At 48.1% G+C, this 24306-nt stretch overlaps 1 pseudogene; it reads left to right on the top strand.

Moving 5' to 3' along the window:
* The first annotated feature begins 3199 nt into the window (after nt 1-3199).
* Nucleotides 3200-24306, top strand: part of LOC147748321 (peroxisomal membrane protein PEX14 pseudogene) — a 34902-nt pseudogene continuing 13795 nt past the window's right edge.

The following is a 24306-nucleotide window of genomic DNA, read 5'->3' as shown; positions in this document are numbered from 1 at the left end:
GTTTGAGTCCTGGGATGCTCTGCATGGATGATCTGTGGTAGGTCCTTACAGTTCATAAAACAGAGTGCGGCATAAGCAAGGTTGGAGTCCATGGTGAATGAATTTGAACAACAGGAGAGAAAGGGTCGAAAGAACACTCTTATACCCCTTGTGGATGCATATATCAATCAACATAAGAGTGTCAATAATTGCAGGAATCAGATGCTAAAGTAAAAAATTCAGAGAAATTCTAGAATTTCTAGCATCAGAAGAGACTGTTAATACAGTGGGAAAAATAGAGTGCACGTGCTCAGAGAGAACTAAAAGGACCCTCAGGCCCCAGCTGAAAGCTGGTAGCCAGTTGTCTTCATTGGGTCCCCGATAGTTGCAGAGAAAATGAAAAGTGCAATAAAAAGAGTGTGGACTACTCCTCAAAACTATTTTAATGAGAGGGTAGCTCTAACTCTATTAAAACCAGTGCAGAAAGATTAAGGACTGCTAAGTGGTTGTGTAAGTTTGAACCAAAAAGTCCTATTAATGGTGCAACAAGAAATATTAGTAATAAGATGTGGTCAACATGTTTCTGCTAATCGAGCATTCAGTCAGCTCAGCATTCGTCAGGACCAGGAAAACACACATTCCTACTCACTAGTGGACACCCCCTAAAGTGTCCAAACCTATAGAGTAGAAAAAAGAACTCATACGACCTGATTTGTCGAAGTCCTTTATGGAGACATTTTCCCAATGTCTCTCCTCATTATGGGAGATTAGAAAAAATCTGTAAATGTAAACAGACAAACAGCGTCTAAATTGTGAGCTCTTGTGAAAGGTATCCAGAACAACATTAGCTTTTGGTGATCTCTGTTCATGTGCATAAACCTAGTATGGCCTCATAATTTGCTCATATGTTTACTCATAGGCAAAAGCAAAACATTAATATATACATGTTTTAGACTGTTGGAAAAACACATGTCTGTATGTAGTGTTCATTATTATCACCCTAAAGGTAAACGTGTTAACTGAGTCTGTTACACGTTAAAGTTCACAGCTCATTATGACTGTTAGTAAATAGTGCTCGTCAAGACTGTTGACAACTAAGATGTCAAAACATGAATTAAAAGAAAGAGAACACCTTTGCGTGGATGGAATACATCAATAGCCCTACGTGCTCCACGAGAGGCAAAAAGACATACAAAAACTCACACGATATCGTGGTGTAGTAGTCACCATGGGCTTGGCGGCAGGAGGAAATATTCACGCTCAGACTTGTCTGAAAATTAAATAAAGATCAGATCATCTGTCGTGCCCTTACTGGCCTCAGTATAAAATAAACCTAGTTTGGCTAGCGTCACAGTACTTACTTCTTTCTGAGTGGCTCCCCGCTCGAGAACCTACAGCAGCCACGACCGCCGCCCGTATCTACAAACGCGGCATTGATTCTGTGGGCTAACAAGTAGGAAGTGAGAAAACGTGAAAGGCGTCACTAGCGGTCACATGACCAGCGTTGCGACGTCAGTGTCTTAAAGGCGCCTGTCTATTTACACGCGCGATGGATTGGAAGTTCGGATCAGAAACCCGAAAGATCTTTACCTTCACAAATCCAATCGAGCAATGTTTGTATCTGCTTGGTAATGTACACCAGGCAACCTGGCAAATGCAGACTGCCAAAAGTTATCAACAGAAACCCCTTGACCAAGGGTAGCCAAATACATAAAACAGGAGGGTCATAGAGCAACATTATTATGACAAAAAAGTTTTTATTAATAGTGGGCAGGCTATATAGTATGCCAATCAGGAAGCCTTGTGGTCACTATAATGTAGATGTAGTTTTTTACAATTTATGAGACGGAAAACAAGGAACATATCTCATTTTCTAAAATCAGTGCTTAATTTGTGCCGGTGCTTTCCGGTGCTTAGCACCGGCACTTAATTTACAGGGCCGGGTCTACAGCATCTCGCTCAATTTGGCGTCACACAGCAGAGGTGACTGCGAAGATCACACTCTGCTATGCCTCAGACGGTGCTTCGAAGTGCAAGGCAATAAGCAGGCACTACTCAAAGCTAGACCATTGTTCCGTGTTCGGTGGTGTCCCCTCTGTGTAACTCTGTCCCATTTCTCAGAGGCTGCCGGAGCCTGCAGACTTGTGGTACCCAAATTTCAAGATAGTTGCCCACTGACAGGGGGCGGGGCCCAGAAGGGCCCTGGGAATGGTGTTGTTGTGGCACGAGAATAAAGGAGGCCTGTCTCGTGGTCATGGGTAATCCTCCGAGCTCATTTGAATATCCTGCACTGAGTGCTAACAAGAGCTAATGCGCGATCAATGGGCCGAGGGGACACACACACGCCCCCTCTGCCCAGGACCCCGAGCCCCCAGCCCTTCAGAGTCATGTTTACAGGGCGGGGGCAGGGCACCCCTCTGCTCAGGACCCCCAAGCCCCCAGGCCCCCAGCCCTTCCCCTTCAGAGTCAAGTTTACAGGGCGGGGCTGCTCTCTGGCATCAGATTCTCTCCCCTCAGCTCACTTACTTAAAATAATAAATACACGAGGCCAGGGGGCATCCTGACATCTCAGCGGCGATTGATCCTAATGAAAGTTTCTATCAGCAGCCCCCGGGGAGGGATTGCCCGATTTACAACCTGATCCGCAGGGTGAGATCTGATGAGCCTAGGAGGGGGGGTGGGAGGGGGCGCCGTGCAGCGTATGGTTGGTATTACTTTAATTTATAGAAATGTTGTCGGGGGCAAGCAAGGGCAGAGGATTCACACTTCCAGTAGTACTTTCTCCTTGCGGGAGGGTCGGTGTCTGGAGAATACTATTGAGGAGAATGCTGCAAGCTCGTCTCTAACTGCTCTCTGCAGAGACAAGTTACGTTCCTAATGAAATGCATCAAATACCACCTCTCTAAACTTGTGCAGTCAAACCTGCTTTCTGCTGTTCCCCGGGTAGTGTCAGGAGGTCCCGCATTGACACACTGTTGCAGAGGAGCCATGTCCGGTCCGCGCATTCTGTGGCAGGATGTTGAATTTCCTGTCTGCAAACCGGGCCCCATGGCACCCAGGAAACCTCCTACTGCATGGCCCAGAGTTAAAGGAGAAAGCCGGTCTTCACTTCTTCCTGACCTCGACATGTTATTTTGCTGTGCCCTGTCCAGGCAGAGCCCAACTTGTGCTGAGTCTGGGTCATAGTGAGAGCAGGTGGCACAGATTGAGGCAAGATAGCATGGCTCGCTCTCAAACTCTGAGGAGGCAAGATAGTTCCACAGTGCCATGCCAGCAGCTCCTCTCCGTGGATCATTCCGACAGCTATAAGGAGATTCGGGTAAGTCAGATATTAATTTATTATTCTGCTACTGATGACATTTGGTATGTTTTTACTAGAATGGGGAGGGGGCTCCAGCACGGCATAGCGCCTTGGATAATGGGCACACTAACGTTTTCTCTCTGTGCTGTAACTGCAGTGCCATTGAAGGTGGACATTTTCTCTAAACTAGCAGCTTTTAGGATTTATTAGTGAAAAGTGTTAAATATCCGTGATTGAAAGTGGCAAAATGAAGCAGCAGCCTTTATTTTCCCAGTGCAAAGAGACTTGTTATGTCAGAGATGAGGCAGGCGATTAATTTTCCCGCTGGAGAGAGGTCAGATTTTTATCTAGTGGCCGTTTCAGTTTTTACTTTAACCATGGAGTAGCCCAGGGGGTTAATATGCCTACTGGTACCGGCAAATTGTATTGTATTTAACTGTATTGTATGTGGATAGCTCAGTGGGTTGCAGCTTTTGTCACAGAGATCCCTTTGTTACATGTGGTTCATCCACAACTGAAGCTGAGTTTGTGGTGGAGGGTGCTTATTTTTTAGAAATTAAATAATCGCTTTAAAAGCACCTGCTGCAGAGTTCGAATTTCTTGTTGCTCAACTGAGTGTGATTTCTGATATTTGTCTATTTCTATTGAATTAATTGCATGATTTTGGTCGCAAGAAAGTGCCACACATTTAGTCATTGAATGACTCATAAATCCGCTGAATGTATGAAAATGTCACACATAAGCAATCTGAAACATTAGCAGCTAGACTCAAATGGGTGCAATTCCTGATATCTATATGATTCCCTCATCTTCATTGCTTGATTTTGCTCACAGGAAAGGGTCACTCATAGTGGGACACATTGGTGCCTCAGACAGTGCCAGCCTCAAGGGGCAGAGTCACAGCGACATCACAGAGGCCACAGAGTACCACACTTGGGGCAGGGGGCAGAGGGACAGAACTGGTGCCTCGCAGCCTCAGACAGTACCACCAGACACAGGGGGCAGACGGCACGCAGAGAGACATCACTGGGGGGGTCGCAGAGAGTGCTAGACTCAGGGATCAGAGAGGCATCACCAGCGAAGCCACAGTGTGTGTGAGGGCCGCTAAGGTGGTACCGAGGGGTCTTAGGTCACAGTCACAGACAGTAAGAGACTCCGGGGTCAGAGAGAGGTGGCGTAATTCGAGAGAACGCACCCCCTGCAGAGGTGTCTGTTCCCACTTCCCAGGCTCCTGTTGAAATAGTCATGGCGCCTGAGGCCAGCCCTTACCAGGCTGAGCCCCGTGGCCCAGCCGGTGGTACCTCAGGCAGCAGGCTAAAGGAAGAAGTGCTGGCACCGGTCCTGGGCAAAGAGGTTTGCCTCAAACTTCTGGCAGCGAGCAGGAGGGTCCTCGGAGGGGTGCAGCAGGCTCCAGAGGGTCTGAAGGAGAAGAGAGGCAGAGAGAGGCTCTTAGTAGACAATGCTGCAACAAAAGAGGCAGCATGGGACTGTGGAGAGGTTCCTAGAACAGGGACAGCTGCCAGAGGGAGCTATACCCGGGGGTGTGGACAGGTCACAGGTGTTCTGATAACAGCAGTGCTGTGGGAGGCGATAGGCTGGGACTATGGAAAGATGCTCCTAGGCCAGGAATAATCAGGGCCAGGAGGGAAAGCCTGGGCTTGTGGAGAGAGCAGTACTGGGAAATAGATTCTTATTTTAGGAATCTTCAGCTCAGGGAGGTACAGGCACAGGCTGGGGCTGTGGATGACTTGTGCAAATACTTCATTAGGTATGTTTAACTGCAGCTACAGTTAATTATTTGAGCCAAATGCATTCAGTGCATTTTATACCGCCTGGGTGCTGCTTCAGGACTGAGGAGTATTTCTGTGATATCTCTTTAAGTGAGTTTCTTGTGGCTGTAAAATCCCATTTAGAGCACTGTATTATCAGAATGTTGTGCTTTTCTAACCCGCCTGCTGCTAGGTAATAATGTTTTTTTAAGACAGACTGCATGTGTGATTTGAGGCTGATGACATATTGAGCGTCAGACACTAGCCTGGATGTTCCTAGAAGTAGAAGTAGTAGGGGAACCCCCTATCAAACCTTACTATGAGGAAGGCTCCTTTGCTGAAATTCATCTGTCTTTTTGCAGTGCCAGTTGAGGAAGTGGGTGGAGCTTATATAGAAAGTGGGTGGGGCCAATGAAGGAAGTGGGTGGAGCCAGCGAAAAGTAGGTGTGGTCTCCGACAAAGATTTGAGCACCTGCACTTCATATTTTACAAATTAAGCACTGTCTAAAATCTAAGAAAAATGAACATAACTCATTAATTGAGATCTAAGAAACAGAGAACTAAGAAACAGAGAGAGAGACAAAACCTGGGGGACTTTCATGAAGGGCACCTCTCTATCTACGCATGACCGACCCCCACGGAATATCATCGTTGAGGCCATGTATATGGGTCGAAAGGCGATATATCCACCTTTGTTCCTTTTCGAACAGTGTTCCTTCATTGCTGGAATTTATTTGTTCTATTACTACCCATTTTACATCATTGGGACAATGGCCATATTCAAGGAAATGGGTGGTCAGTTTCGTGGTGTTCCTACCACATCTCATGTTGCTGCGATGTTCCCCTATTTGCATTTTTATCCTCCTGGACGTCATTCCCACGTATCTGAGACCGCAGGGACAGGTAATTAAGTAGATAACATTACTCGAATTACAGTTAGTATGACCTCTCAAATACCATTCTTTCCCCTCTTCCAGATGTAAGATTTTGGTTGTCACTGTCAGGTGGCACACACTGCACCCCCCACAAGGATAATGACCTGTGACAGGTGGCAAACCCCAGGCATTCAGTACTGTCTGTTCATGTTTTGTCTGTTCAGTTCTTGGGCGGGTGTGTACTAGCGCATCTCGCAAGCTCCTTTCTCGTTTGTAAGAGAATAGTGGCTTTTGCCATTTCCGACCGTTACTCGTCAGAATTTGCCAATGCTTCCCAATGCAACGACTTACAGCATTTGAAATATTACTATAAGTCGTCACACAGGTCAGTGGTGCATCAGACTCAGTCTCTTTAATGTTGTCTTCCAGCAGAGCCTCCCTGTTATTGTTTCTCACTCTCTTTCGGCTCTTTTGTAATATTCTCCTAGGGTAACCCCTCTGTATTAGTTTAGTAGTTAGATCTTCTGCTTGGGTGTTAAAATCCATGAGACTACTACAATTTCTACGTACTCGTAGATATTGGCCGAAGGGAAGGTTTTCCCGCAGGGGACGCGGGTGAAAACTGGAGAAGTGAAGGAGGTTGATTCTACTGGTGGGTTTATAATAGGTTTTGCTCGTTAAACGATCACCAGTTCTCATCAGTGTAACATCCAGGAAGACAATGGAATTGGGGTCATAATGATGTGTGAATCTTACTTTAGCATCTGATTCCTGCAATTATTGACACTCTTATGTTGATTGATATATGTCCATGGTGAATGTTCACAAATGTGTTACTTGATCGACTGAAGTCTCCATTAGACGACCTTGCTGTACCTGGAGTCCGTCAGTGGGACAGTATCAAGTCCAACTCTCATGCCTGGAGGAGGCCCCTTGTCTCAATTGCCATGGTACTGTTGTGGGCTGTACTGGGGATACGCGTGTGCCTACATTGAGGGAACTGCAAAACCACTGAGGAGCCGATGCCCAGTCGTTCAGACAAACCTTAGGAGTTGATTGGCCTTGGGCAAGACGTGATCTCGCTACCGGTATCTGGATGCAAGGTTAGCAGATAGGTACTGGTTCTTCTTGTCAGCTGGTATCGCAACGGTGTAGGACTTCAGTCCATGTGTTTGGTATTCTAGGGATGGTAGTTGTTAGAACCGGCTGTCTCTAGTTGGCAGAGGTAGACACTTCTGACAAATAGGGGCACACCTTTTCTAGTCAGGGCAAGGGGATCACACCCTTTGATAACCCCTGCTCACCCCCTTGGTAGCTTGGTAGAGCAGAACAGGCTTATCTCAGAGGCTGTGCGTTAAGCATTTATGACCACATACAGTAATAAAGTGAATACACTACAAATGGACACGACACAGTAGTATTATAAAAATAAGTATTTTTATATAAGGCTTAGCACAAGACCAAATAACGACAAAAATATACACCATCTTGATAAATACTCGGGGAAGGGGAAAAATAGTTCAAAGGTAGTTTCTTCTTTAGCACAAAGTCTTTCGTATCAAAGCAAATCTTCTTCTTGGGAACACAGTTCTTAGCAACAAGGTAACCCACACGGGGGCTACACGACGTCGAGGCAAAGTTAATCCAAAGGTTCGGCGTCGACCGCGAGGAGCGCTACGTCGAGCCCGGAGTCACACGGACCCCCAACAACACAGTACCTTGGAAAATGAAGCACACGATGATCAGCGGCGTCGAGCAATCCGGCGTCGCATCGTCGGTGTCGATCAGGCCTCAGCAGGCGTCGTTGTCGATGATGCGGTTGCAAAGTGTGAGCGGCGCTCACGGCGTCGAGAGGACACGCAGTCGATGCGATCAGCAGCGGTGCAGACACGAGGTCCCTTGGAGCTGGAGCCGAACTCACTACTCACTGGCGTTGCTGCTGGCGTCGATCGGGCCCGGCGGCCGGCGTCGAGGAAGCGGGACACTGGAGCCGTTACTCACGATGTCGAGCTGGATTCGGCGACGTCCGTCGGCGTCGAGATTGCTGGTTCTTTCAGAGGTGCTGGATTCACAGGTTCCAGCAAATAGCACTTTAAGCAGATGAAGTCCTTTAGCCCTGTGACTTCAGCAGGAGACTGGCACTCTTCCAGTCCTTGGAGATTTTCTTAGCAAGCGTGAGAGTACACACACAGTTCCTCTCTCCTGGTTCCTAGGCAAAAATAAAGAAGCACTGCAGGATTCCCCCCAGCAAACAGCACACTGGCAGAAGGGGTAGGCAAGTCCTTAGATCCGCAGGCCTCTTGTCCTTGGTTACAGGGTTCCTTGTCAGAAGTGATCTGATTTCTTGGTTCAGGGGTCCTTCTCTTATACCCCTTTTCGGCTTTGATCCCTTTGTCCATGCAGGGGAATTTCCCAACATCCTGGGTCTGTTGTGGGTGGAGCCAGGCAGAAGCACCTGGCCTATTCAATGAGCAGGGCTGGGTCCTCAGACGCCCCGCAGGAGGTGGAGCCAGCATTGTCACTGGCAGGAGCAGAGCTATCGGCCTCCTGGCAGGAGGTGGGGCTAGGATTGTCCATGGCAGGCACAGAGCCATCAGCCGCTTAGCAGGAGGTGGAGCCAGCATTGTATCAGGCAGGGCAGGCTATCGGCAACTACTCTCCCCCTACTCTCAATGCAAATGTCCCACTCATCCCACACTGACTCATCCAGACCTGTGGAGCCACCCAGCTCCTGTCGCACACACGCAAGACCAGCAGAAACCAGAAATGGTTAGACAAGAAAATAGACACTTTCTAAAAGTGCTATTTTCAAACCCAGAGTCCAAAAACCATCCACACCAATGGATGCGTAATTAAACCCCGAGTTCAGGGATACCAAACTCGACATTGCACCATGCTCCCCGAGCCAACTAGGATCATAGCATTAATAATCCCGGCGGCCCATTCTAACTAATGGAGAGCAGGCTACCTCGCAATAGTGAAGAACGAAGATGGCGGTAATTCACTATTAGGACATGCCAACTTGGTCAGGCGTGTCCTACCTTATACTTACAATGCACCCTGCCCGTGGGCCTACCATAGGGGTAACTAACACGAAGTCAAGGGAAGGTTTGAGGGGCTGGCAAGTAGGTATACTTGCACAGCCCGCGTGACAGTACCAGACTGCACGTGGGTCTCGCAATGACCGACCCGTAGACATTCTTTTACGAGGCCGCTCTTGTGGGTGGCACAACACGTGCTGCAAGCCCACGAGCGGCATTTGTATTTACAAGCCCCGGCACTCCTGGTGCACTAGACTAGGTACTGATAGTAAACCAAATAAGCCAAACATGGATTCAATCGATACATCAATTTAACATAGGGAGCACTTGCACTGTGGCACTGATCAGCAGTGGCACAGCGCCCAAGGGATATACCAGCAAAACATCGTAAAACAGTGGAGGCAAACAGAAAAAATGGAGGAGAGACTCAAGCCAATGATGTCAGGTCTAACACGTGTCCCCTCCAGCTGAAATGTAGGGAGAACTACCCTTGACCTAGGGAGTCCTCATCACTAAGGCGGAAAAATCTGGACAGACCATCAGCATTGGCGTGATCTGTACCAGGGCGGTGTTCCACCGTAAAGACCATCCCCTGTAGGGAAATGGACCACCTCAACAGTTTCGGATTCTCACCCCTCATCTGCATCAACCATTTGAGGGGCCTGTGGTCTGTCTGAACCCGGAAGTGAGTCCCAAACAGGTAGGGTCTTAGCTTCTTCAGCGCCCAGACCACAGCAAATGCTTCTCTCTCTATCGCACTCCACCTCGTTTCCCTGGGAAGTAACCTTCTACTGATGAAGGCTACAGGCAAGTCTCGGCCCTCTTCATTCACCTGAGCTAGAACAGCCCCCACGCCATGCTCTGAAGCGTCCGTCTGGACAATAAATTCTCTCGAGAAGTCGGGTGCCTGGAGTATAGGTGCTGTGCACATTGCAGTTTTCAGGGTGTCGAAGGCCGTTTGACAGGCATCAGTCCAGATCACGTTTCGTGGCTGCTTCCTGGAAGCCAGCAAAGTCAAGGGGTGCACAATGTTACCGTAATCCTTGACAAACCTCCTGTAATAACCCGTGAGTCCTAAGAAGGCTCTCACCTGAGTTTGGGTTTTGGGCGGCGCCCAAGCCAGGATGGTATCAATCTTGGGTTGCAGGGGGCAACCTTGCCGCTCCCTACTTGGTGCCCCAAGTACACCACCGAACCCTGCCCAATCTGGCACTTACTGGCTTTGATTGTGAGGCCTGCTCTGCGCAGGGCCAACAACACTTCCTGGAGGTGGCGCAAGTGTTCCTCCCAGCTGGCGCTGAACACTGCGATGTCGTCCAGGTAGGCGGCACTGAAATCCTCCAGTCCAGCCAAGACCTGGTTGACCAACCTCTGGAAGGTGGCAGGGGCATTCTTCATCCCAAAGGGCATCACCCGGAACTGGTATAGCCCATCCGGTGTGGAGAATGCGGACCTCACCTTTGCCCCATCAGTCAAGGCGATCTGCCAGTACCCAGACGTTAGATCAAACGTACTAAGGTACCGGGCAGCCCCCAACCGATCTATGAGCTCATCAGCTCTGGTGATGGGGTGCTCGTCAGTCTTCATGACCGAATTGAGTCCTCAGTAGTCCACACAGAACCGGAGTTCCGGTGAAGCACCAGGCGCTGCAGCCTTCGGGACCAAGACCACTGGGCTGGCCCAAGGACTGCTGGAGGACTCAACCACCCCTAACGCAAACATCTTGGAGACCTCCTCCTTAATGTATGCTCGAACCTTGTCAGTCACCCTGTAAGCCTTGTGCTTCACAGGAGGGCTGTCTCCGGTGTCAACATCATGGACACACCAATGAGTGACACCCGGAACCAAGGAAAACAGATCCGGGAATTGTCCCAACAGGTGGCGACAATCCTGTTTCTGCTCAAGGGTCAGTGTGTCAGAGAGGACCACACCATCCACTGACCCGTCTTGCTCTTTAGCACACAGGAGGTCAGGAAGAGGCTCACTCTCCTCCTCCATTCCAGCATCTGTAGCTAGGAGCATGCCCACTTCGGGCCTTTCTAAGTGGGGCTTCAACGGTTGACATGCAGGACCCGCAAGGGGTTCCTGGGAGATTTCAAGTCCACCAAGTAGGTGACATCGCTCTTCTTCTCCACAACCTGAAACGGTCCAGTCCACCTGTCCTTGAGCGCACAAGGTTCCACAGGGGACAAGACCCACACTTCTTGACCAGGCTGAAGCTCTACCAGAGTGGCATTCCAGTCGTACCATCGCTTCATCTCCTCCTGGCTGGCCTCCAGATTTGCCTGAGCAAGTTCTCTGAAGCACCGAGTCTGGTTACGAAAGGCCAGCATGTAGCTGTATACATCCTGGGGAGGTTTCCTGGGAGATTGCTCCCAGCCTTCCTTGACCAGACTCAAAGGCCCTCTTACCGGGTGACCGTACAAAAGCTCAAAGGGGCTGAACCCTAGAGACTTCTGCGGCACCTCTCGGTAAGCAAACAACAGGCATGGCAAGAGGACGTCCCATTTCCGCCTCATTGGTTCTTCAAGACCCATGATCATGCCTTTAAGGGTCCGGTTGAATCTCTCAACCAGCCCATTTCCTTGAGGGTGGTAAGGAGTGGTGAACTTGTAGGTTACCCCACACTCCTTCCACAGAGACTTCATATAGTTCGAAATGAAGTTGGTGCCCCGGTCTGACACCACCTCTCTGGGGAACCCCATCCGGGAGAAAACACCCATCAGTGCCCGTCCCACCACGGGGGCCGTCACTGTTCGGAGAGGGATGGCTTCCGGGTACCGTGTGGCATGGTCCACCAAAACCAGGATGAACCTGTTGCCCAGGGCTGTCTTGGGGTCCAGGGGCCCAACAATGTCAATACCCACCCGGTCAAAGGGGGTACTGACCACTGGAAAAGGTTGGAGGGGAGCCTTCTGCTTCCTTCCGCTTTTCCCACTTGCCTGGCAAGTGTGGCAAGTCTTACAATGGATGTCTACATCCCTTCGCATCTGAGGCCAATAGAAATGGGTGACAAGCCTGTCATAGGTCTTGTCCTGCCCCAGATGTCCAGCTAACGGAACGTCATGAGCCAAACCCAGTAGGAAGGCTCTGAAGCGCTGGGGTACCACCAGCACACGGGCTGACCCAGGCTCAGCAGCCTTAGGCTCGCTATACAGGAGGTCGTTCTCCCAGTACACAAAATGTGACCCTGACTGATCACCTGAGGATTGGGCTGAGGCCTGCTGCCTCATACCCACAAGAGAAGGGCACACTTTCTGTTCGGCACAGAATTCCTCCCTGGAGAGACCACCATCCTGCTGCCAATGGGTCAGCTCGGGCAGGTCTCCCAGTTCGGCAATTTGTTCCCCTGTGGGCTCCAGGGCATCCCCCTCGGGGTCTACCGCCTCCTGGACCACGGGAACTATGGGGCCGGTCTCCCGCGCCTCCTGCCTCTTCTCTTCACAGCTGGGTCCTGGGCCGTACTTTCAGGCTCCGGGACCCTATCAACACCCTTACTCGCTGTCATCGATCGAGTGGTTGCACACACCCACTCTGGCACACCCAACATTTTCAAGTGCGCCTCCCTCTCCACCTTAGCCCAAGGGGAGTCTTCTAAATCATTGCCCAGGAGACAATCGACAGGCATGGCGGGCCTCACAGCAACTTGAAGAGTACCTGAAACTCCCCCCATTCAAAGGAAACCTGAGCTACCTCACACTCTTTCTGTGAGTTGTCAGCAGCTATCACAGGGTAGAATGCGTGGGGAACCACCTGCTCTCTGGACACCAAGTGACACTTGACAGCTGTCACACTCGCTCCGGTGTCTCTGAGAGCTTCCACTCTATGGCCATTAATGGTCACCCACTGCCTATATTTACTAATGTTACTAGGCAGAGGGGGTGGAGGGACCATTTCCATGTCTCCTAGCGAGACCAGGGACATTTCTGCGGGAACCCTCCCACCAGGGACAACCATTTCCTCCCCTCCCAGGGCTACACTCGCCAACTGACGGGGGGTGCACGCGGCGGTGCATTCGAATCCTTCTTGGGACACTGGGGGTCATAATACCGGTGTCCCACCTGCCCACAACCGTAGCAGGTTAGGGGGCCCCTATGAACAGGTTTACCTGTCGGGCCCCTGGCTTCTTCTCAGGGGGAGGCTGGGAACCTTTCCCTTGGTTCCCTTGGGGATTACTTTGGGGCCCTTTCTGAGACTCCTTCTGTTTACCCTTGTCCCCCCCACTCTTCTGCTGGGGACCCTGCCCACCTTTGGCTGAGTCTCCCACTGGACCCTTGTGGACCCTGGTACTGACCCAGCGGTCCGCCTACTCAGCAAGTTTTCTAGGGTTAGATATCTTGCTATCAATAAGGTGCTGGCGCAGCTCTGGAAAACAGTTATTAGACAAATGCTCCCAAGCAAACAAATCATAAAGAGCTTCATAACTTTCCACTTTGCTGCCCTTTACCCAACCATCCATGGCTCTGCAAAAATAAGACACATATTCAACCCACGTCGTACCAGGCAACTTCTTACATTCTCTAAAAGCTTGTCTGTACTTCTCGGGGGTTAGGCCATACCGTAACATTAAAGCATCTTTCATGTGAGCATACGACATCCTATCCTCAACAGGCATGTCTAACAGGGTATCTCTCCCCTCATTCACAAAGCGACCCCACAACCCCGCTCCCCAATTCTTCTCAGGGACCTGGTGGGCCAACAATGCTAACTCATATGCTTTAAACCACTGACCAATATCTTCGTTCCTATGATAATCTTTTGTCACATCTTTTGGGAAATAAAACCTACTTTCTGCAGGCCCAGATGGGATGCTGCCACCAGAGGGATTCAATTCTAACTTCTTAGCTTGGATGTCCAACTCCCTCAACTTGGTATCACGCTCCAAAGCTAACTTCTCTCTTTCAAAATCTAACCTTTTGGTCTCCAAATCAGCTTCTCTTCTACCTCTTGCATTTTCTAACTCCAACTGCCCATTTATCTTTAGCCTTGCCATTTCCATGTTGTATGCACGCTCCTTCGCCCTTTCTTCTCGTTCTTCAGGGGAAAGACCTTTGGAGGAAACACTGCTTCCGGGAGAAGACTCAGGCCCATTCGCTGGCGCCTCCTCATCCCCTTCCACTGGCGGTACCACCACCAGATCAGTGGGATCTCTGGCCTCCAACCAGGCCTGCAATGCTTTGAGATATTCCTCTTTAATCTTGAGGCCTTTTGTAGGAACTTTAAATTTCTTGCAAAAGGATTTCAGCTCCTCCAGTTTGTAGATGTTTATCTTCGCTCTGTCGAATTCCTCCACGACAACAACAGGGGTAGTGACTCCGGTGTCACTCATGGTCAAAACTGGCAGTGTTAAAAAAATCAAGCTTCAGAAAAGCGGAGAACCAAAAATGGAATCCTTCCAAGTAGATTGGGACTGCGCTATGGTCTGCTTTCACTATGTAGCGCACACTAATTACTGTACATGGGTCATAAATGCAAAGTTCAAATCCTCACCGCTGACCAACCAATGTTAGAACTGGCTTTCTCTAGTTGGCAGAGGTAGACACTTCTGACAAATAGGGACACACCTTTTCTAGTCAGGGCAAGGGGATCACACCCTTTGATAAGCCCTGCTCACCCCCTTGGTAGCTTGGCAGAGCAGAACAGGCTTATCTCAGAGGCTGTGCGTTAAGCATTTATGACCACATACAGTAATAAAGTGAATACACTACAAATGGACACGACACAGTAGTATTATAAAAATAAGTATTTTTATATAAGGCTTAGCACAAGACCAAATAACGACAAAAATATACACAATCTTGATAAATACTCGGGGAAGGGGAAAAATAGTTCAAAGGTAGTTTCTTCTTTAGCACAAAGTCTTTTGTATCAAAGCAAATCTTCTTCTTGGGAACACAGTTCTTAGCAACAAGGTAACCCACACGGGGGCTACACGACATTGAGGCAAAGTTAATCCAAAGGTTCGGCGTCGACCGCGAGGAGCGCTACGTCGAGCCCGGAGTCACACGGACCCCCAACAACACAGTACCTTGGAAAATGAAGCACACGATGATCAGCGGCGTCGAGCAATCCGGCGTTGCGTCGTCGGTGTCGATCAGGCCTCAGCAGGCGTCGTTGTCGATGATGCGGTTGCAAAGTGTGAGCAGCGCTCACGGCGTCGAGAGGACACGCAGTCGATACGATCAGCAGCGGTGCAGACACGAGGTCCCTTGGAGCTGGAGCCGAACTCACTACTCACTGGCGTTGCTGCTGGCGTCGATCGGGCCCGGCGGCCGGCGTCGAGGAAGCGGGACACTGGAGCCGTTACTCACGATGTCGAGCTGGATTCGGCGACGTCCGTTGGCGTCGAGATTGCTGGTTCTTTCAGAGGTGCTGGATTCACAGGTTCCAGCAAATAGCACTTTAAGCAGATGAAGTCCTTTAGCCCTGTGACTTCAGCAGGAGACTGGCACTCTTCCAGTCCTTGGAGATTTTCTTAGCAAGCGTGAGAGTACACACACAGTTCCTCTCTCCTGGTTCCTAGGCAAAAATAAAGAAGCACTGCAGGATTCCCCCCAGCAAACAGCACACTGGCAGAAGGGGTAGGCAAGTCCTTAGATCCGCAGGCCTCTTGTCCTTGGTTACAGGGTTCCTTGTCAGAAGTGATCTGATTTCTTGGTTCAGGGGTCCTTCTCTTATACCCCTTTTCGGCTTTGATCCCTTTGTCCATGCAGGGGAATTTCCCAACATCCAGGGTCTGTTGTGGGTGGAGCCAGGCAGAAGCACCTGGCCTATTCACTGAGCAGGGCCCACGTGCTACCAAAAATGAGTGACGCAGACACCATAGGTATACTGATTAACTGGCCACAAGCATGTGCACTCTGGCCCTTTTATTGTCATGTCCACGTCACTCGTGACGCCTGTGTTGCTTGACGGTGGGTTGTGAATGTGTCCAGCCCTCGAGGGAATGGCTTGTAAAACTAGTGCCTGCTGAGACACTAGAGCGTGTCCAGCACAACACTATAGGGACTTCATCCCTCTCTTTGCAAAGCGCGAGAAGGCGCTCCTGTAGTTTCGGAGCTCCAGATGGGGCGGCGCATCTGCTGAAGTGCTGAAAAGTGCCACTGCAATCCCTCTGCATGGAAACTTTCTGCGGGTGGCTAAGGGGTGGTTGACCCCCTTGGACATCTCTGACCCAAGGACACTTCATCCCCCACCTCTCAAAGAGCCAGGAGGTGCTCCTGAAGTCTTGTGGCTTCAGAAAGGGCAGGGACTCTACCGAACTGCTGCAATCCAGCTGGGTGGGACGAGCCTGGCCGAAGCACAACCCAAGGGCGGGCCAATCCTGCACCCGTCAGCATCAGGAAGAGGCAGGGCAGGGCTATCCCCCTTTGCCCTGTGGTGTGGCGCTGTTTGTGTTTCATGCAAATCATTACCAGACCCTCCAGGTTTTCCTTCACTTCATCATTTTATATTAACTGACCTGCTGCTGGGGTGGGAAAGCATCCCCCGGCTCTTTGGCCTCATTGCTAGGACAGTCTCAGGTCTGCGGGATGAGCAATGGGTACCCAGCCTCCAGAAGTTTTGTTCTTTGGGTTGTGCTATAGGTAGTGGCTGGCCATCCCTAATGTGAACTAGCCTCTGGTGTGGTCTTGTAGTTTTTGGATGCGAAGAGTCTACCACAGGAACAAAATGGGAAGAGGAAGGTGGCCTCTACAAACACTATTGATAAATGGCAAAGGACTAGCAAATCTATTCTATCCTTAGACAACACAGTTGGAGTCTTCACTGAGGAGATAACCTCGGTGGAAGATGACGCAGCCACGATTCATTCTGAGCCCAACATAGTCTCAAGGCAGGAGGTTTCTTCATTGCTACTTTCTGGCCCTATTGACAGGCCCTCCACTCAGCCTTGCCCCTCGATCATCTCTCTGGAAAGGGACTCAATTAGGTTTCCCCACATAGTCGCAAGACCTGGTCTATGATGGTCAAAAAAAGGGGAATTCTCACTGTGAAGGGGAGAGGTCTAGAAACAAAGAATCGGGGGCACAGAGTAAATTAAAAGTGGGAACTAAAGCATTTAGGTGCAACAAAAAAGGGATGTTTCCCTTTGAAATATCGACAGATTCTTGTACCCAGCTTGACTCGTGTGAAAATGGAATGGCTTATCACAGGGGCATTAAATGATTTTGGGGCTCGTATTTCTAAGGTAGAAAAATGTATGAGCAATTTGGGTGACTCTGTGGCTGCACTTCGTTTATCTATGGCTGCTTCCATTAACTCTGAAGGCTCATTTGATAACTTGGCCAATATCCCCAGTGTTTCCCCTGATGCTCGAGCAGAGGGCCATGACCCCCTCAACTATGGGTTGGGTGCCAGGGACCAAGACCCTCTGACGCCCTGCTAACCTTGTCCTTCCCACCACTCCTCTGCCTCCTCCTTTACACTCTGTCCTCCCAACCAGGCAGGGTGCCCAATTTTAATGATCATTACCCATTCTCTGTAAATAAGCCATCTTCAGGCCACCAGCAGATAGGGCTGGTTGCCTTGCACCTGTAGCTCCCTTTGGGGGGCTCTCTCCAGTAATGTCGTCATCCACCTTCCCCCAGCCTCCAACTCTCATGTCTTAGTTGAGGCCAACGTTCTTCCTCTCAAAAAAGAGGTTACGGAGAGTTACCAGCAGCTCAAAAAGAAAGTAACTCATTGCAAGAAAGCCAAAGTCAATGTAGACCATTTTGTCATTAATTAAATTATCATGGTCTGGAGAGTGGGTTGGATAGGACACTCTCCCAAAAACTTTGCTGGTGACTTTATGATGGGATATATTCTAGGCAAAATTACCCACAGCGTTGCTCTCAGTGGCAGCAAGCACTCGGGCAATGCCCGAAGGGCCAGTGTCAAGTTCCAGCCATGGGCTGCTTTTTTGAGCAGTCTGAGTTTCCGATTTGGGTGGTTTCTGCATTGTTCGGATACCACCAGCGGCCCAGTGCGTGCCTGAGTGGTCTTTCTGGAGGCAGATGGGCGTCCATTACCTCCCTTATATCAACGGGGAGAGTTGTCACTCCCTTTCTCTTGCTGGCCTGGCCCATTAATATATGGATATTGAGCGGTGGCTGGGGGCCTGAGCAGAAGTGGCCTCACTTGTTTTCAAGTGTTTCACCAGTGTAAACGAATCCATCCATTTTTCTTTACCCCTGCTCCCTTTTTAAAATAAAACTTTACAAAATCAGTGTTTTGCGGAAAGGCAATATGCAAATATGGGCCACTTTATTTTGCGTGCACGGGCCGATTTTTAATCCCAATCCAACCCTGCCCCTGGATTATTTTCACAAACTCCCAGGCCGGATTCCCGAGAGGAGGCTTGGGCAAGACAGATAACTGTTGCCCAGGGGGCTGATGCTCGTTGGCCACGCCAGCCCTTTCAGCCCCCTGGCTTATTATTGAGCAACCGTTTTGAGCCTCCATTTGAGCTGGATACTAAGGAAGGACTTGGTCCCATGCGTGACAATCCTGCCACTCTTAACCAACAACATCCCTCCGGTACTCTAAAGATGTTGAGTTGGAACGTCGCGGGGTTAGAGGGAAACTAGTGGACAAAGAGTGTACTGACTTATTGAGTCTCTCTGATATCTATTTACAAGAGAAGTGGCATATTGGGGGTACTCTTATTTTAGATGGTTATGCCTCGTTTGTGTCACCTGCCATGCCCTCTTCACATGGTAGAGCCAAGGAGGGCTTAGTCACTTCTATTAAACTAAAGCTTAGTTGCAAAACGGAGAGGGTTGTCACACAATCGCCCCTCCTTTTGGCCACATGCCTGACTTTCTCAAACCAGCTCAGGGTTCTAGTTGTGAACATCTATAACTCAACCTCAGGAAAGCGGGAGTATGTTGTGACTAGGGAATTGGGTAAGTTCCTAAATGATTTTGTCGCTAGCTCTTCTAGTTTTACTGTGTTTTTATTGATGGAATATTTTAATCTAGCCTCAATGGCTAGAATCACCTTCAAGATCCTCACCCACGCACACAAAGCCCTCCACAGCACCTGACCAGCATACCTGAACAGCCGACTTAAATTCCACACACCCCAAAGGACCCTATGATCAGCTCAGCTCTCCTACGCCGTGTTCCCCGCGCCAGAAAAACAAGATCGGGAGGCCGCTCCTTCTTCTTCCTCGCGGCCAAAGCTTGGAATGCCCTACCGTTCCACCTCAGACAGACAGCATCACTCCCCATCTTCACGAGAAATCTCAAAACTTGGCTCTTCGACAGAGCCCCTCCTTGATGAACTGGAACCTGCACCTCACCTCCTCCCCAGTGCCTTGAGACCCTTTCGGGTGAGTAGTCGAGCTTAGCAAACACATGATCGATTGATTAAATCTATACCCTTCTTCGGACTACTTTTCGTATGAGGATCAGCAGGACAACACCCAGTCACGTTTAAAACATACACCACAGGGGGATGTATGACGGTACCACGCGTACTTTTACAACGCGTACCGTTACCACGCTACTTTTACCACGCAAGTCGTTACAACGACTCGCGTGGAGAGGCGCTGGATAGTAAATTATTTAATTTACTATTCCAACTCCAGTCCCCGTGGACTCTAGGGAAAGGAGTTGGATAGTAAATTAAAGTATTTACTATCCTGGAGCGCCCCCCAGCGCATTTTGTTGTAACGACCTGCGTGCTAAAAGTAGCGTGGTAACGGTACCGCGCTGTAAAATATGCGTGGTAACCGTTGTATACCACCACAGGGGGATATGTTCAATACTCTGTTTACAGAGCATACACTTGGGAATCTTCTTAATAAGGTTGATATCAATAGCACAGGGTGAATTCCTACCTTTAAGGGGGCAGGCAGTAGTTTGATAATTGATTACATTCTTGTCTCGTAATGGCTAGTAGCAACCATAATCGATTTTGCAACAGTTTGGTATGTTCAGAGCAACCGTAATCCTCTATTGGCCTCCTTCAGGTGGTCGATATAAACCAGTGGGGTAGCCCAGTCTAGTGCAGAACCTGGGGGTTAATACTGTAAGTAAAACAGTGGTTCTGCCACTCATCAAAATCAAAAATTATTTTTAAATAGTTAGGTCTCTCCAAATGGATGAGAACAGTCAACAAATGAAAAAGAGCACAACATAACTTATATCCAAACCAAAAATCTGAAAACTCTTAGATTACTTTCACAATATATTTCTTTATCAGTATTTTGAAAAAATAGTGCAAACTTATTTTAGTACATATATTTACATACACACAGAACAGTTCTTCGGAACCAACATTTAGGACTTAAAGTGCACAAACATTAAAATATTTACATGTCACAATACATTCCACAAGATACATGGGCATATACTACATAGAAAAATGATATCTAAATACAGTGCGAAGTTTTGAGGAAAAAGAAAAAATATCAGCCCAGTGAGTGATTAATCATTAGTTTGTTATCCTGGGTGATCATCAACACTTGAAAAACTACAGCGTCGACGTTTCGACCCCTGAACAAAGTGCGATAATATAACCGTCTTGGTAGGGTCTTCCTCAGAACTGACTAGAAGATCTGTGTGTAGCCTTAATGAGGCGCCTATTCCTGGCACTGTGGTCCTAGTCACGTGCTGACAGTGATATGGTCACTTCAAAGAATAATCATGTGAGCCATTTCTCCGTCGTAAGGCACACGGAGCTCCATGTGGGTATCTTTACAATTCAGAAAGGGAATTCCGAGGGTCCTCCCGCCTCCTCACACGGCCCTTCTGTCGACTAGAAAGGCTCGTTAGTCGCATTTTCAAAACTTGGAAAATGAATCTTCCTTCCTCTCTTCCTAAACCTTCGTACGAGGGCTGCCTGTCGCTCTGAGAGGAAGGAAGATTCTATGTAGTGCATGTCCATGTATCTTGTGGAATGTATTCTGACATGTAAATATTTGAATGCTTGTGCACTTTAAGTCCTAAATGTTGGTTCCGAAGAACTGTTCTGTGTGTATGTAAATATATGTACTAAAATAAGTTTGCAGTATTTTTTCAAAATACTGATAAAGAAATATATTGTGAAAGTAATCTAAGAGTTTTCAGATTTTTGGTTTAGATATAAGTTATATTGTGCTCTTTTTCATTTGTTGACTGTTCTCATCCATTTGGAGAGACCTAACTGTTTAAAAATAATTTTTGACTTTGATTAGTGGCAGAACCACTGTTTTACTTATAGTCCTTCAGGTGGTGGCATACCTTAGTCAGGGCTGATTGTTTATACCATGAACCTGTGAATCCTACTGCACAGGGGAGAAGACTAAAAATGGTCAACGGGGGTAAAGGACATTTTTAGTTGCCTTCTCTTATCTTTCTGTCAACCAGATTTCTATACCTGCCTAGACGAAGGGGCTACTGACATTAACTTTTTGGCTGCCTTTTCTAATTTTGCTCCAGACAGCTCCTACCCTCCCTAATATCGTCCCTTTGGTAGAGCTCTCTAAATGGTCTACGGAGGCTTGTCATCTGGCCATAGCACTTATGGCATCTCTGCAAAAGTAGCCCACATCTGGGCTGTGGTGGCTCCTACGGTAAGGCGGAGGAGCTACTACCCACTGCTTGTTGAGCAGTGCAAACAAAAATAAAATGATTATTTGAGTTTTGGGTAGGGCGGGGTACTGAACCTTTATATGCTGATCACAAAATATACTAGGGAAAATAAGGGGGCTGCTCATTTGGCCTTCATGGACCTCAACTCGGTTTTCAACAGAATTGACAGAGCCAACCTCTGGGTTCTGCTGAGGTCCAAGGGGGTCACGTCAGGCTCCTTTTTGCACAACTTTCATTAGCGCTTCTCTGCCTCTGTGAGGTACGAAGCAAATCGAGAATGGCCCATGCCTTTTAACTGGAAGAGCAGGGCGCACCAGGGGTGTATTCTGGACCCTTTTCTCATCACTCTCTATATAAGCTGCCTGGAATCAGTCTTATTGGATCAAGGCCCAGATGACCCTAGAGTGGGTGGTCATCCCCTGCCTGTTCTTTTATTTGCAGACAATGCCATTTTAATTGCATGCACGGCTAAGGGTCTGCAGCCCCGGTTAGATATTTGTGTTACTTTTATGGACGGCCTTGGCTTATCCACCAATTATTCCAAGTCTCATGTAAGAATGGTTGGTCCCAGAAACACCAGTTCTAAGGGGCTTATTTATGAGCCCCGGTGTCATTTTTGCGCCACCGGTGAGTCACTTTTTGTGACGCACCAGTGGCGTAAAAATGCACCATGTTGCGCCATATTTATGAAGTGACGCATCTATGTAGATGTGTCACTTCGTAAACTCCTGCATAACATTATACCTGCACCAGGTATAATGTATGCAGGGTGGACATACCCCCGCAACAAAGGGTCGTCGGAGTGGCGCAGCGCCACTTCTGGGACGCCAATGCGTCAAAACCTTACACCTGCCTCATTGCAGGCGTAAGGGTGACGCAGGCCCTTTCAAATGTGGCTTGTCCCATGTGAAAGGAACATTGCTGGAGTTGCGTCAGGCTTCCAACACAACTCCAGCAAATGTGCCACTTTTTGCGCTGACAGATACGTCAGTTATACTGATGTATATGTCCTTCCTTGCAACATGATGTGTCATATATGAATATGACGCTTCATTGGTGTCACAGGCAGGAAGCACTGAGAAGTGGCGCATCGCTGCTGTCACACAACGATGCATCACTTTTCATAAATGAGGCCCTAAAGGTTTTGTGATTAAGGGCACCCCATTAGTAGGGTTGAGAATTTCTCATATCTTGGGATCCTATTTGACTCCCACTTTACCTGGCAGCACTTTCTCCCAAAAAATGGCCAGAAGTTCAAAAGAGCCATTAATGGCATTAACGCCTTCTCATGGCGTTTAGGCCACACATATATAGAGACTATGCTTAAAGTATATAAGGCTAAGTGTATCTCTACAGTCTGTTCTGGGTGACATATTTGAGGTGTTGTGCCAGCTGTCCAATTGCAAGTTATCTCTTTTTTGAAGGTCTCCTTAAAGTGCCCCAGGGCAAACCTAGCGAGATTGTCCACAAAGATACAGAGTTGGGGGACATCTCGGACTTTATTGGTTTATGACCCATTCTTTTATGGTTGTACATTTGGTTAAAGGAGGCACTTAATCGTAATAGAGTTATAGGGCAAGATTGTTTGTGTTTGGATCATATGTCCCGTTTCCCATGGTTCTTATATATTAAACAAACTCGTACCTCATTGGCTGCCCGGAACTTTTTGCACAACCTGAGCACATTATCCTTGGACAAAACAGGCATTTTTCTCCAGGGTGGCAGCAGACCTCCGCCCTTCGCAAGCGCTCTATGCGCCAATTTATCATGGTCAAAACAGTCCTGAGGATGGAATCATATTTAAATTTGGGGATGTCAAATTACCACAGTAGGCTGCTAACCTATTTTAGGTTGAATCGGTTTATCAGCTGTTGCTGCCCAAAGGGGCTTGCTCAAAAGTTTCAAAATTACAGGCATGCTCCTGTGATAAAACTTCTATTCCCGACACTTTTCATATCCTTATGATCTGCCCAAGATTTAACAGCTTACGTCATTAGTATATCCGCCCGCTACTTCTTCACCTGAATTTTAGTCAAGTGAAACCAGCTTTTCTTTTTCTTCAACTGTTACAATCTCTCAATATATGGTTTTTTTTTAAATATTTTGCTTCTTATCTACGATCCTGCACTGGCGATGAGCACCTTTTCTGTGTTTAACTGATTGTATCTCCAAGCATGCAAACCCTGCTTGTAAAATGCTTTTCGTTTGGGAAATTTACAATGTTTTATATTGTGCATGTTTTAGAGTATTTCTCCTTCCCATTTCTATGTAATTGCATTCTGTGCAATGTTATCTATAGTGGCTTTTGTCCAAAGAGTTTCTCTCATTTTATGATTGAAAAGTTTTTATTGTGTATACTTTTGTGATTTTATTAAAAAATCAAATAAAGTTACTGAACGGAACTGTGATTCTGGGCAAATCACCTAAATCTCTGCAATGTCTAAAAAATGAATGTGACCTGTGTAATATAACCGGTGCTCACGTAAAGCGCTCCAATGCCCTTTGACTGAGTAAGCACCCAAATAAAAAATCTCAATTTAAAACTGGATCAGGAATCGGATAACCGCAGAATTGGTGGGATCTAGGAGAAGGGAAAATGTATTTTGCCTTGCAGAATTTATTTTGCTTAAAATTCTGCTGCACATTTTCAGTTGTACTTGCAGTGCTGAATTTGGCCTGGTGGTGGCAGGTGGGTCCCATTGCCACTCATTTTTTGGAGGACCAGCACTTATTTCAAATTGTTACACTTTGAAGCAGAGCTAGACAGAGAAAAAAGAACTT

The sequence above is a fragment of the Lissotriton vulgaris genome, chromosome 1_1 (genome assembly GCF_964263255.1).
Source record: "Lissotriton vulgaris chromosome 1_1, aLisVul1.2, whole genome shotgun sequence".
NCBI lineage: Eukaryota > Metazoa > Chordata > Amphibia > Caudata > Salamandridae > Lissotriton > Lissotriton vulgaris.
This window is presented reverse-complemented; position numbering and strand designations above follow the sequence as displayed.